General features: G+C 40.2%; 1 long non-coding RNA gene across 4 annotated transcripts in view; it reads right to left on the bottom strand.

Moving 5' to 3' along the window:
- The window catches only part of LOC132399824 (uncharacterized), a 150,032-nt gene that overhangs the window by 90,998 nt on the left and 44,942 nt on the right, over window positions 1-14,092 (bottom strand). For all 4 annotated transcript variants that reach the window (XR_009514101.1, XR_009514100.1, XR_009514099.1 and 1 more), the window contains one exon: window positions 11,364-11,478. This is a non-coding gene — a long non-coding RNA (uncharacterized LOC132399824). The remainder of the gene's footprint in view (window positions 1-11,363; window positions 11,479-14,092) is intronic.

The raw sequence follows: 14,092 nt of genomic DNA, 5'->3' as shown, positions 1-14,092 counted from the left end.
CTCATACGTCAACTAAATCCTTAAAATGCTTTCATTGGGCAGAGCAGATAATTTCACATCCATAAACTTGTGGATTTGAGGAGAATTTTTATAATAAACAGTTTAAACAATTATTTAATTTCAGCTGAAAGTGTGGATGGAATATGTTGTGCTTCTAAGGTTGTCATAGCTGGTGGATGTAGTGGCGAAAAGCTCACACTATCTATTAAACGCTCTCATCGGCGTGCAGCTCAAATAGTTTCTGACAATCAAGTCCAACTCCTGGCCCTGGCCTTCACGTGTGGCTTAGCTACTAAGCCTGCTGGAACCGTTTCTACTAATAGGAGAGGGGGCAAAGGAGGGGTACTGGTGCCTTAAAACCAGTTGCTTCTGGCAGATGGAGATCATCAGCTGTGGTAGGCAGCTCATCTAGATGGAAAAATCTGATCTCAAACTTCTGTGACCTTGTGGTCATACCCACTCATGAAGTAGGATTCAAGATTAAACCCCAAGGAAAAATCCGGAGCTGGAGTCCTTAAGGACATTGAATTCCACACTGACTGGCAACTCCTGTGACAACACAGGTGCCAAACTGTATCAGTCTCTGCTGTTCTTTTGAATTCATGCATGGAGAGGCAAAGCCTGCTGCATAGGCAACAGCTTGCTCGCAACATCAAACTGTCCTGGCTTGCGTATCACATAGAGAGCTGGGGCACAATATTAATGGTTGGCCCTGACTTTTAAGCTCCTCCTTTTTAAAAGTCAGCAACTTGCTGTTAGCTTATAAGTTTCATAAAAATACGCAACAAATAAAAAGTAGAGGATTTACATGCATTGACAAATGCACACAAAGAATAACAATGGTTTCTAACAATGGAAAACTAAATCAAATAGATCCATGCTTATTTAAAATCTGTCGAAATAAATGTCAGATTAAGTTACGTGAGTCTCTATATTTGAATTTGGTGGCAGACTTGTTCAGGTGTTCCTGTGCTGTGATGTTAAGTGTAGCAACAGAACGCTTAGGGATATTTTCCAGTGTTGAAAATGAGGAGAATTCCCAGATAAAGTCTAACAATGCCATTAATTTGAGGAAGTGAAAAAGGACAAGGATCACCTGTGGGATAGACAGAAGTTTTTACTCCAAGCCAGATGTATGCCTACATTTCTTTCATGGAGTATAAGAGTGCAGTCAACCATTCCAATCCATTTTAAGTTTTCTGTCTGTTCATTGTTTTATGATCTGATAAATAAGAACAAAGGAGAGTAACATTTTTTCACATTGTTGTGCAGGGATGCAAACCCCCCAATAGCTTTCTGATTTCTTCCCTCAACATCTTCCCTGACCTATGTGTGTACACAGACTACACTAGACTGTTCTCCTGATATCAGGGCTGGTAGAATAAATCAGTTAGATCAACATGTAAGTACATGGGGTGCCACAGTAGCATAGTGGTTAGCACAACACTATGACAGCTTGGAATGTCAGGGTCTGAAGTTCAATTCTGGCATCCTCTGTAAGCATTTTTGTACATCTTTCCCGTGGGCGTGTGAGTTTCCGCCAGATGCTCTCTTTTTTTCCCACAGTCCAAAGACGTACTAGTTAGAAGGTTAATTGGTCATTGTAAATGGTCCTGAGATTAGTCTAGGGCAGGGGTGGCCAACCTTTTACATTCCATGTGTCAATTTTTTCACTCACGAGTTCAGATGCGCCATACAACTCTTGTACCCCCATTCAATTCTTGTAAAAATATGTTAATATAGACATAGTTAGTATTTTTACATGATATATTGAGTTAATATAAAAACAAGATAAACATTACTTACCTTAATGAGACTTTTAACAAATATATTTTATCTTCTTCTGATTTCTTCCTTTTTCTTAATCACATATTCTTGCCGTAACTCAGACCCAAGCACTAACTTCAGTTTTCCTTCTATTTCAGTCTGATGTTGTGTTTTATAGTGTCTATTAAGATCATGTCTTCTATTATGTGAGGAAGTGTTTTCACAAACAATGCACAACTGTTTTCCTCACGGACCTGCTATAAATAAGAACTCATTTTCCCACTGTTCATTGAATTCACGCTTACTATCACTTTCTGCTTTTATTTTGCTCATTTTCTTTTGCATTGCGATGGGTAACTGAATGTAAAAACAAGGCTTCATTTTCGAAAAAGTACAAAACTGCAAATGTTCACAAAGGACGAACAAAGCACAACTCCGTAGCGCACGAGTGTCAATTGTAAACTGACTGGCAAAAACGTGCGTCACAACGCTGGTGCAGACGCCTGGCGCCTCAAGATAAAACAAGTATCAAACGTGTATTGAACAGTTATGGAACAATTGCAGAACAAAAGTCCTTCGTTCCTAGTTTGACTCATTGAACATTTTTTAAATTGAAAACAGATTAATGTGAAAGAAGATAACATTTGCCAAAAGATGTGCCTGAAATAATAAAATTGCTAAAAATAATTGCTAAGTTTTAGATTCATTCTCAGTAAAACCCATTTCTAGCTCTAAGCTACTTGAATTCCTGTTATAGATTTTTTTTTTACAGATTGGTTTTTGGTTAATATTTTTTGCATGAGTAGGCTTACTTTTTAATTATTATCACTGGGGTGCAATGCGCCACTTTTAATCATCCAATGTGCCACAGGTTGGCCATCCCTGGACTAGGGTGACATTGGTAGGTTGCTGGGCAATGCAATTCATTAGTCTGGGAAGGCCTGTTCTGTGTTGTATCTCTAAATAAATAAATACACTTGGAGTCCAAGGGTGGTCCAGGAAACAATTCTCTCTCCCAAAACTTTTATTTTTTTTTATTTCGGATGATGGACAGTTTGTGAAGCTCCTCTTATTAGAATACTTGAGGGTGGCTTCTGTTGTGTGCAGAGACGCAGACAATGTCGAACTGGGAAACTTAGTTATGTGTTCAGCTCACCAGCGATAGTTGAGCAGTATGTTGCTGATAAAAATTGGATAAGACCTCCAGCTGGTCAAAGACGTGGTTTGTCTTATGAACAATTCCTCATTTGTGGATAATGGACAGCATCTAGTTCTCCTTATCATTGCTGTGGGTAGTATGCACCCAGCTCAAAGTGTGCACTGCATTTTGCCTAACACCTTATGGGATGATTTAATATTCACAATTAGGGGAAACCCAGCCCCAAATCTTGACCAACTCCATATATTAGTTCACTAAATCAACAGAGAGGGTTTAACAGTAATAACAATTGAAAGCACACACAGGAGCTAAGACTGACATACCAGAAAGCTTAGGCAAGGAAATATTGCAAAAGATTCACAAAGGACATATTGGCAAAGAGAAAGACACAAATATGAGGTCAGTAATTGGCCTGAATACAGGGCACTGCTCATGTGGTAATAAAGTGCACACTCTACAAAAAGTTTTAAACCAAATCAACAAGAAGAATCACTAAAAAAACACATAGTGACGGCATCAAAGTCAGTACCGCATTTGTTCACACAGCAGGAGGACTGTTGCACAGTGCAGGCCATTACAAAAGACTCAGAGCTTATATACTGTACTAAGCATAGTGAAAAAATGGACAAACATGTACTTTATGAATATAAGAGCTTGAAGACGTAACAGTTGTTATGAAATCGCTTCTCCTTCATTGAACCACCATTAAAACGCAGTATAATGGGTCACTGCTTGCAAGGGTTTCAGTTCAAACAGTTTGCCAAGGAATAGGATTTCAATCACACAAAATCAAGTTTGAACTGCTGAGTGGATTTGTGGAGAAGGCAGAACACATTTTATAGAATTTCTTGTGGAAACTAGGGAACAGCAGATTTCAGAGCTAGAAATGCTATCACATAGCACAATTATTTTATGCCTACATCTTGGTAATCTCCCCATCCCAATTTCATCACTGTCACTCTCCTTCTTGCTCCCTGCCCCCACCCTCCAACCAATCTTCCCATCCCACCTCTCCCTTCACTACATCAATCCTCCAGCAACAGAAACATAGAACATTACATTGCAGGAACAGACATTTTAGCCTATAATGCTGTGCCAAACTAACGATACCTAATCCCCTCTGCTTGCACGTGGTCCATGTCCCTTCATGCTCTGTATATTCATGTGCCTGTCCAAGGGCCACGTTCAACACGCGTTAAACCGCCCTACCACTCATCTTCACTGGATCCATTTCTCCCAATCAAACCCATAGCCTCCTCCCCTTGTAATCTTCTTTCACCTCACTTATATACTCCCAATGTCCCCATTCCTCTCACCCCAAAGCTCCGCCGTTGCATTTCACCATGGTGGAAGACTGCTAATGTAAAGCCTGCCATGTTGTTTGTGACTATATGAATGTCTAAGACCAGGAATCTAATTTATATGCACAACCCCCGGGGTTCAGTATATGTTCATCTTGTGAAAATCCACATTAAAGAACTTCCAAACCTGGTCTCTAAGTTTCTATGTTAACTCTGTCAACCGTACTTTTACTTGAGTCAGGGTGAATAAGGACCAGCCAATGGCAAATTCAAACCAGAGCTGATGCTTTTTGTGATGCCAGTCAGGACAATGAGGGCTTTCATGAAGGTGTGGCTAATATCCACTGGAGGTTTTTGGGATGGGCAGGTTGTGAAATATTTTGATGGTAGCCAACAGCTCTGTTAACTTTGCTCAAGTGATTACACTTTTACTGGAAGGAAGATCCCTTCAACAATAATGTTTAAACTCATCACATACAATGCATTGGTTAGTTGATGGATTTCTTTCGGTTTTGCTCTTATACTGAATTCTGTATGGAGAGGTGGGACACATACTAATTCACTCCCAGACATGGGTGAATTAAATTAATTCCTTTGGGATACAGAATGTCTTGGAGTATAAGCAGAGTTCATGCTTATAATACTCTATATTTTGGAACTGGGGTGTGTGGGGTGTCCAGGGGGGGATAGCAACTCTGGTGATGGGGCTTGTCATGTCCATTCTGGGGCAGCTTTGGTCCCCACAGGACACTTGGTTCCAAGTAGCTGTTTGCATGCAACACCAGTACACTGTTTCAATGGCCTCATACTACAGTGAGTTAGTCACACGCCTGTCCCAGCATACAAAGTCATCTCCGACAGACTGGGTGGATGAGATCCAACAGCTAGGAACGTGGTACTCCATCACACTCTGGAGAGCGAGGGGTATGGCAAGGCACAAAAGATGTCATGGCTATCTGCTGTAACCAAGGGAGACCCCTGTTTGTACCACTGGACTTGGACTTCTGAAGTCAAGAGAGTGAAACTGCCCCACAAAGGTTTCTTGTCATTGTCAAACATGACGGATAACTGCCATATTGGAACCAAATTTGTCATTGAAACCGAATTTTAGAAACTGGGTGTCTGGGACAGTCACTACCCTTTAACATAGAATGAAAACATTGCCATAAACACTCAGCAAGTCAGCCTGAGACAAAAACACTTAATACTTCAAGTCAATGAACATTCACTTGAACTGTTTCAGCATCTACAGTTTACCTTCTGGTTTCAATTGTATAATGTATTTAATACTATAGACCAGGACTGAATTTCTAGGCATTTAAAGATATATTACAGACAGAAAAGAATAACAAAAACTCAAAAAGAACAAATACTTTTATATAAATACATGATATTTCAAGCCCCAGGAGTGTAGGGGCTGCACCCCTTGACTGGAAACCAAATTACATTTTCATCATGAGTTGGACCAAAAAAATCCCATGAACAGCAATATGGAGATCAAAAGTGGGTCTCTTTGCTCATACTCTTGTATAAAGAATGTTTCTACAACCCCTTAAGACCTAATAAATACAGTAATAAATGTTACAAAGAAACGTACGTATTTCTTGAAGTTATCCTGTAACATTAAAACACTGCAACATGCAGACTGTAACCAATATTGGTTGGAAGGCCTGGAAGCTCCAGCACATTGGGACTAGGTGGGCATTGCAACAAGCCCTTTTGATCAGTGCCCCTTGCTGCAAGTTTCAGTTGGATAACAAAACCAAAGGCTGAGACTTGGTTCAGAGAGATGGAGATGGCCAAGGCCATGGGCCCAATTGAAGTGCCATTAGAATATTATAGTTGAAGGCCATGGGCAAAAGTACATTTTCAGGAAAACTGGGATAGATATGAGGAAGTGAAGATTTGCTGATGGAGTCAGATGAAGAAGGGATGGAGAAGAAAATGAAAAGCTTTGATCTGTTCACTCCCTGCAATGACCTGGTGCACAGCTCTGAGAAGGGGAATGGGATGCTCAGTTTTAACCTTCTCCCCGTGCCAATGGTTTCTCAGCAGCTTCCAATTTGTTGCATCCCTGCCGCTTACACTCTATCTTCTCTTTCCTCATTTTCCGTTGTATGTGCCAGTCCAATAGCGATTTACCACCAGCTTGTGGCTGGCATGGAAACTGGCCTGCATCCTAGACATTCTTTTCCAATCATTCTTTCAGTCCATCGGAGCCTCTCCTCTTTCCTACCTCTTGGTTGTTTTCCTTCCTCATTTGCAATCCTGCTGCAGCTGTGACCTCCCTTTCTGACCCCTGTTTTGTTTCTATGATCAGGGCACAGCCAAGACTGAATTTTGTAATCACAGTCTGCGTGAGCATTTCCATGGTGCAAGCTGAATGTGTGTCCTGGTGATAACCGAAATGTGTAGAATATAGACGAGCACAAAATGACTAATTAGGAGAATGGAATCCCTGATCATAGGGGAACTGGTAATGTTGGAAGAAACACAGTATTCAGATTGTCTCAGTCAAAATATGGAATTGTGATCTGAGAGCAGGGAAAATAGCAAAGAGCAGAGGGATAGCAATGACCAGGAAAGCTGCAGTGTGTAAGATAAGACAAAGTAAACAGCCACATTCCTGCACAGTTTCGATACAACGAGGAACTGTTAAACCATTGGAGCTGCAACTCCTGTGTTTAGTCTGTGTGCCATTCAGAATTAACTCACTTTCCTGCACCGTAGTCCCAGACATTCTGATCTTTGCTGCTTCCTCTAGACTCATGGAGATATCTGGCTTCCTGTAATTCTAGTTACAGGTCATACAGTAGATTCTAATGAGACCATCACTTCTGTTGCTAAGGGACAAAACTCTGGAGTTCTCAGCCCAAGCCACTCTTCCTCATTGCTTCTCTCCCCACCTTCAGGAACTTCGAATGAAACCAGTCATTGGCCAGCGGTGCTCACCTTCCTTTCTCTGGGGCTGGCGTCAGTTTTGTCTGGCTGCTCCATTGTGAAGCCCCTTTGGATGTTTGAAGTTCCTTCTGCATTTGTCCCCCTCCCCTTCACTTCCTGTCCCCTAACTGGGCTGAATCATTCACCACAAGCTATTGGACAGCAGCTCTATTGCTGTGTGTTTGTAATAAACTCACCATTCCCAGATGCTGTAGGAGATATAATTTCAGGCTGATGGGTCACATCAGACTGCATCCAGATCAGTCCTGAGTCAGCTGATAATTCACAGACTACTATGAATTTGTCTCCATGTCTTCACAATAATTAAATGTGTTACTATATCATCTTTACAGGTGCTTTCCAATCGTTCGCATGATGCCAATCGATGTGAAAAATGGATCCCAAAACCTTCTGAACTTCAGTAATGTCTAACTATTTGACCAAGTGGTTCGATTGGATCTATATTGTAGAAGCAACCATTTACCCCAAAATCATTAGCCCAAAGGTTCATCATTAAATCTGTCCTTTCTTTTATTCCTTCTTCTTGGGCTTTTTTTATTTAACCTTCCCTTAAATATATCCATGCTGTGAAGCTCAATTAGTCCTCATGACAACCATACTCACATTCCAAGCACCCTCTGCTTAGTAAAGTTCCTCCTGAATTTTTATCTTTCATTTCTGTGCTCAGGTACTGCATTTATTCATATTGGTTTGAGGTTCATATTCACAATTGTGCACAAGTCTTTCTACATGTGTTTGTACTAACAATAGAAAGAGTGTAATGACATTTGACAGATTGCCAATGAGCCAAATGCCCTAGTTCTACTCCTGTATTATATTGTCTTTTGGTCTTACAGAGATGAAAGGTTGGAAGCAAGAGGAGAAAGTATGCAGTAAGAGTATTGGTTCTATACTGTCTTCTGATTCAGAAAAAAAAACAAAACCCCAGCACAGCAAATAGTCCATACTCCAAACTCAGTGCAGTAGCTTCTGGGAATAATTAATTGACCACAGAATTCAACTGCTCAGAAAGAGAATTGACCTGATCATCTGTATAATGGTATTGTTTGAAAAATCATTATTATCTAGAACTTTCTTCCACTGTCATGCCCTGGATCTTTTATATAAACTTGAAAGGGCAGAAAGGATCTTGAATTCAAAAGAAGGCAATTTTAACAAAACAGCAATATCGTAATATTTGCTTCCAACTGTGCAGCACTTCCACGGTACATTCTCACCCACTATTTGAGTGCTCTCTCAGATTTAGCTCTACTAACAATACAGCTCTTGCTCAATAAGTTCCTTTCAAACACAATATTTGCTTAATAAGTACAGTCTGAGGGCAATCCTGCTCTCTCTGGGTAATCACAGTAATGGCAGAGCTGAGCAGACCCAGGAGAGGTTCTGGGAGCAGTGTGCTGTTTGAATGGGCCCTCCTGAGTACTTCCATCAGCTCCTTTTATTTCAGATTTCTAGCACCCACTGTGTCCTGCATTTCTCTTTTCCAACATTGATTTCATTTCTTTCTACTACCCTCATCTCCCTCCATTTATATATCTCCAGAGAGATCATTTATCATTAGCAAGTATCCATAAACATCGCTCAGGTGGTGCAACGTCATTGTATAATCTGGACAATATTCATCTCCACTCAATCACAGATATTTCTTTTGTTCTCCCCAGAGCTACCCCACTCTACAGCTTAAAAAACTACATTTTCTCCAGTTCTGATAAAAAGTCATCAATCTGAAATGTTATCCCTCATTCTTCCTCCACAGATGCTGCCTGTTCTAAATATTTCCAATACTTATACGCATAATTGTCATTTTGTAGTCTCCATAACTTAGTTTTGGGAATCATTTTATGCAGCAAGGGCCAATATATCCTTCCAAAATTACACTTAAAAATAGCTCATGAAATTCACAGCAGGGGAACATGTCTGATATGAGTTACTCTTCATTAGGGTCACAGAGAAATATCCAATTGGTCCATGCTCAACTGGTCCATGCCAACCACAGCATGCTCCCTGCTAGTCCTAGTTGGCCACATTCAGCCCAGAACTCTCCAGGCCCTTTGCTCCATGTACCTATCCAAACATCTCTCCATTGTTACAATTGTACCCTCTCTGGCAGCTCATTCCAGGTACTTCCTGCCCTCTGTGTAAAGACGTTACCTGTCAGGACTCTTCTAAATCTCTCCACTGTTATTTTGTACCTGTATCTTCAAGCTTTGGACTCCCCAACCCTGAAGAAAAGACAATGACCATCCTCCTTATCTATACCCCTCATAATTTTGTAAACTTCTTTGAGGTCACCCCTCATTCTCCTGTGCTCATGGTGTATTTGTTAAGTTATAGTTTACTAGAGAGTAAATGATTGCTTGCTACCTCTAACTCATACTCCATGGTTTTGTCAATGTAGTACAACACCTTACTCATTTAGAACATAAGACCATAAAACATAAGAGTGGAATTATGCCATCTGGCCCATTGAGTCTGCTCCACCAGTCAATCATGGCTGATACTTTTTTTCTCTCCTCCTCATCCCCAGTTCCATGCCTTCTCCCTGTAACCTTTGATGCAATGTTCAGTCAAGAACCTATCAATCTTTGTCTCAAATACACCCAATGACCTGGCTTCCACAGCTGCATGTGGCAACAAATTCCACAAATTCACCACCGTATCTCTGTTTTGAGGCTGTGCTCTCTTATCCTAGACTCTCCCACCATAGGAAACATCCTTTCCACATCTGCATTGTCTAGGCCTTTCAACATTCGAAAGGTTTCAAAGAGTTCCCCCCTCATCCTTCTGAATTCCAGCATCTATGGACCCAGAGCCATCTTTTCTAAGATGAGGGGCCCAAAACGCTCTTGTATTCTAGACCTCTTGAAATGAATGCTAACATGGCATTTGCCTTCATCACCACTGACTCTATCTACAAGTTAACCTTCAGGGTGCTCTGCACCAGTGTTCCCAAGTCCCTTTGCATCTTAGATTCCTGGATTTTCTCCCCTTTTAGAAAATAGTCTGCACATTTATTTCTACTACCAGAGTGCATGACCATGTATTTTCCAACAAGGTATTGTATTTGCCACTTTCTTGCTTCTAATCTGTCTAAGTCCTTCTGCATCCTACCTGTTTCCTCAACACTACCTGCCCCTCCACTAATCTTTGTATCATCTGCAAACTTGGCAACAAACCCATCTATTCCATCGTCTAAATCATTGATATACAGCATTGAAAAGAAGTGGTCCCAATGCCGATCCCTGCAGAATGCCACTGGTCACTGGCAGCCAACCAGAAAAAGATCCTTTTATTCCCACTCACTGCCTCCTACCAATCAGCCAATGCTCTAACCAGGTTAATAACTTTACAGTAATACCATGGGCTCTTAACTTGGTAAACAGTCTCATGTGTGGCAACCTTGCCAAAGGCCTTCTGAAAGTCCAAATATACAACATCCACTGCATCCCCTTTATCTATCCTACTTGTAATTTCCTCAAATAATTCCAACAGGTTCTTCAGGAAGGATTTTCCCTGAAGGAAACCATGCTGACTTTGTACTATCTTGTCCTGTGTCACGAAGTACTCCATCACTTCATCCTTAACAATTGACTCTAATATCTTCCCAGCCACTGAGATCAGGCTAACTGCTTTTCTGCTGCCTTCTTTCTCTCAATTTGTTGGTTACTGGTCTGCAGTTAACTTTCATGACAGGGTACTGAGCAATCTATTTGGAGATATTCTTAAGAATCCTAAAATGGGTTTCAATTTCAGGCTGGGTATGCCAGTAGAAACTACACACACTCTATTTGCTATCTCCTCAGTTGTGATCTGGTGAAGTCTGGTTAGTGGATGTCAAATAATTTTTAAAACTCGAAATGATATCCAGATGCTTTCCTCTGGGAATCTACTCCCATCCCCATGAGATAATGCCCACAAAAATATGAGAGATTGCAGAGATTGGATCTTCATGAATTAGATGTGGAATTAGCATTTAAAACTTGCACTTGAAATTAAGGACACTGATCTACCATAAGATGCATCCAACCAGAACTCTTTCTGCCTTTATTCTGCTCAACATTTTATTGCCACTCTGTAGTCATACAAGATAGTCCACTTTTCATCTGCTCTTACTATTTTGTTCAGCCAGAAATGCATAAATGTTATATTGTTACATTGCTTCTGAAAACACTTACCACAGATTCAGCCTCTTTCCAATGAGAAGGTTCTGTAGATGTCAGCAGTGCTTAGCATCCAATGACAAATCATAGAAAAAACTTCAAACCAGGATCCTCTTCTTTTTTTAATTCCCTATTGCAAGAAAGTAGATGGAGAATATTTTAACCAGCACATTGTTAGAAAGAACAATTTAGATTTATAATTGAAGGATTAAAATTGCAGAATGTTCTCTGATATATCCACAGGCCAAGATGTCAGTTGAATCCCATCCAATTCTTATTTAAATGAATATCACTTCCAGTTTTCTGGATAACAAAAAATTGCCTAGAATAGCTACTGAAAAGATGAAAACCGCAAAAAGATCAAGAGGCTTGCATCAAATCAAGGGAAACAGAAGGTTTCCCTTGTCAGTGAGTGGGATGAGCCAATGGAATGGAGCCAGAACTCCCATCTGCTTATTCAACATTTTAAAATTAGTGTTAATGTCTTATATGATATTTGATAAAAGACTGGTTAAGGATATTGAAATCTATGGTATAATAATGACCGACAGCAATGCATTTTAGTTAAGCAGTTTGTTCAGACTATCATCAATTCAAAACTCTAATTTAGTGGTGACATGATGTTAAAACATACATTACTCTTCGGAATGCCTCAAGGCATATTATCCTGTATCCTTGTATCTAAAGGACAATCAGTTTGTGAATGCAAACCATTCATCTACTTGGTATCCCTCACCTAAGGTGGAGTTCAGCATCAGGATAGGGTGGGTGGTGTGACACAGTTGGTAATGAAGTAGAGCTGCTAGCCTCAGTCAATTCCTCAGATGGACCAAGAGATGCCCAGAAAAATGCTGGGCAGACTGCACCTACTGAACAAGGGACCTGGTTAATATTGCAGGCTGAGGAAGGACGCTGGGTATTTTCAGAAGCTTCTGTATTTGCTTTATCCAGTATCTGTAGCTTTCTAATTCTTGCAGAGAATGCTCTGGGTTTATCTAAGTGGAAGGCAAATCTGGAGAGAGGAACCTAGAAGGATAATAGAAAAGACAAAGGGGAAACCAATGCAATGAGAGGTGAATCAAAATATCTCCTTTATTAGAAGTACAGAAAATGAAACCACACATCCATTGCCATAGGATAAGGAAAGGGAGAAATAAAAATATAACATATTGGAAATACTCAACAGGTCAATTTGAGAGTAGAGAGGGTTTTAGTTAACATTTCAACTTGAAGACCTTTCTTCAGTTAACAAGCTGAAACAGTAAATTTGACGTTCTTTCTCCATAGATGCAGTCCACCTGCTAAATATTTCCAATATCTTCTCTTTATATGTCAAATATCCAGCATCTACTATTTTTTTTTCTTGGTTATGAACTGGAAAATACATGTTGTGCAGACTTCCAGAAACTGTACTGCTACACTTCCATGGGAATGAGTAATCAAGCGAAGCTGAAAATTAGACTTGACGCTCATAAAAAGATAAGAAGTTTGGACATTACTGTTTAGACGTTGCTGTGATATCCAGAAGTAACAGGAAAATAGACCATACTTCAGGAAAGTTAATTTCAAGCCAATAAACACAATGAAGCAAACAAAAACTGCAAAAGAATGATAGTACAACGTATCATAAACTCGGTAGCTAAGAATGCAGCATGATCAGCTGATTGTCTGATTTAAGCATGGTTGAGAGATGGCACAGTCAGATTAAATTTGAACTGTAGAAGGGTTAAATTGCACCTATCCTCAGAGCCTGAAGAATTTAAACAGAAGTTCTGATGAAACTCCATCATCCTGAATCCTTAACCCTGTTTCTCTTTCAACAGACACTGCATGGCCTAATACATAGTTTCAGCATCTTTGTTTTTATTTTGCAACTTAGTGGAATCCGTGGAAGAGAGAAGACTGAGGAGAAAAGAGGAAAGAATGGCTTCAGATGGACAGAACTTAAATCCTGAGAAAAATAACTTACTATCCCATAACAGTAAAAATTGTAATTTGAGTCTAACCAATGTTAATGTTAAAGCACACGCAAAATGAAATACTACTCACATAGAGATGTCTACGGTTCTTCACATGTTGTTTCTTTGGTTTTGTTCAGTAGAGTCATCAAGGGATAGAAAATTGTCTATAGTTGCATTCACTATTGAAAGCAGTGGATCAAATGGGGTCTCCTTTCATTATTGAACATATCTACAATTGTATTATTTTGCGTGCTAAGTATTCTTCATTGTAGCTCCTGCCTGTTTCACCTGCTTCTGAAATTGTATGACACTGAAGGCATTTTGGAAAGAGTTCAACATGTATACACAACTACATTGTGCTTGAGGTGCTTGCAACCAAGGACAAATTTTTACTTTGGGAACCTGGTTCAGCCTGAGACACAAAGGATTTAAAAAGCCATCAAATGAGCAGCTGCTGAGTGAGAATGCAACTGCTTCTATTGTGCCAAGAAGAGATTGGTGACCTGTCTCAGTGACTACCATCCAGTAGGACTTACATCAACTGCAATGAAGTGCTTCGAGAGGTTGCTTATGGCATGAATCAACTTGTGCCACGGAGATAACCTAGATGAGCCTAGTTTGCCTGTGGCCACAACAGGTCCACAACAGATTTGATTTTTCTCTCTGCTCTGAACCATCTAGACATCAGAAACACATCAGGCTGCGATATAGCTTTGTGTTCAACACAATCACCCCATCCAACTCAACATCAAACTTCAAGACCGGGGCCTCCATACCTCCTTC

This window comes from Hypanus sabinus, chromosome 9 (genome assembly GCF_030144855.1).
Source record: "Hypanus sabinus isolate sHypSab1 chromosome 9, sHypSab1.hap1, whole genome shotgun sequence".
Lineage (NCBI taxonomy): Eukaryota > Metazoa > Chordata > Chondrichthyes > Myliobatiformes > Dasyatidae > Hypanus > Hypanus sabinus.
The sequence above is the reverse complement of the archived record's forward strand: the minus strand, read 5'-3'. Positions and strand labels throughout refer to the sequence as shown.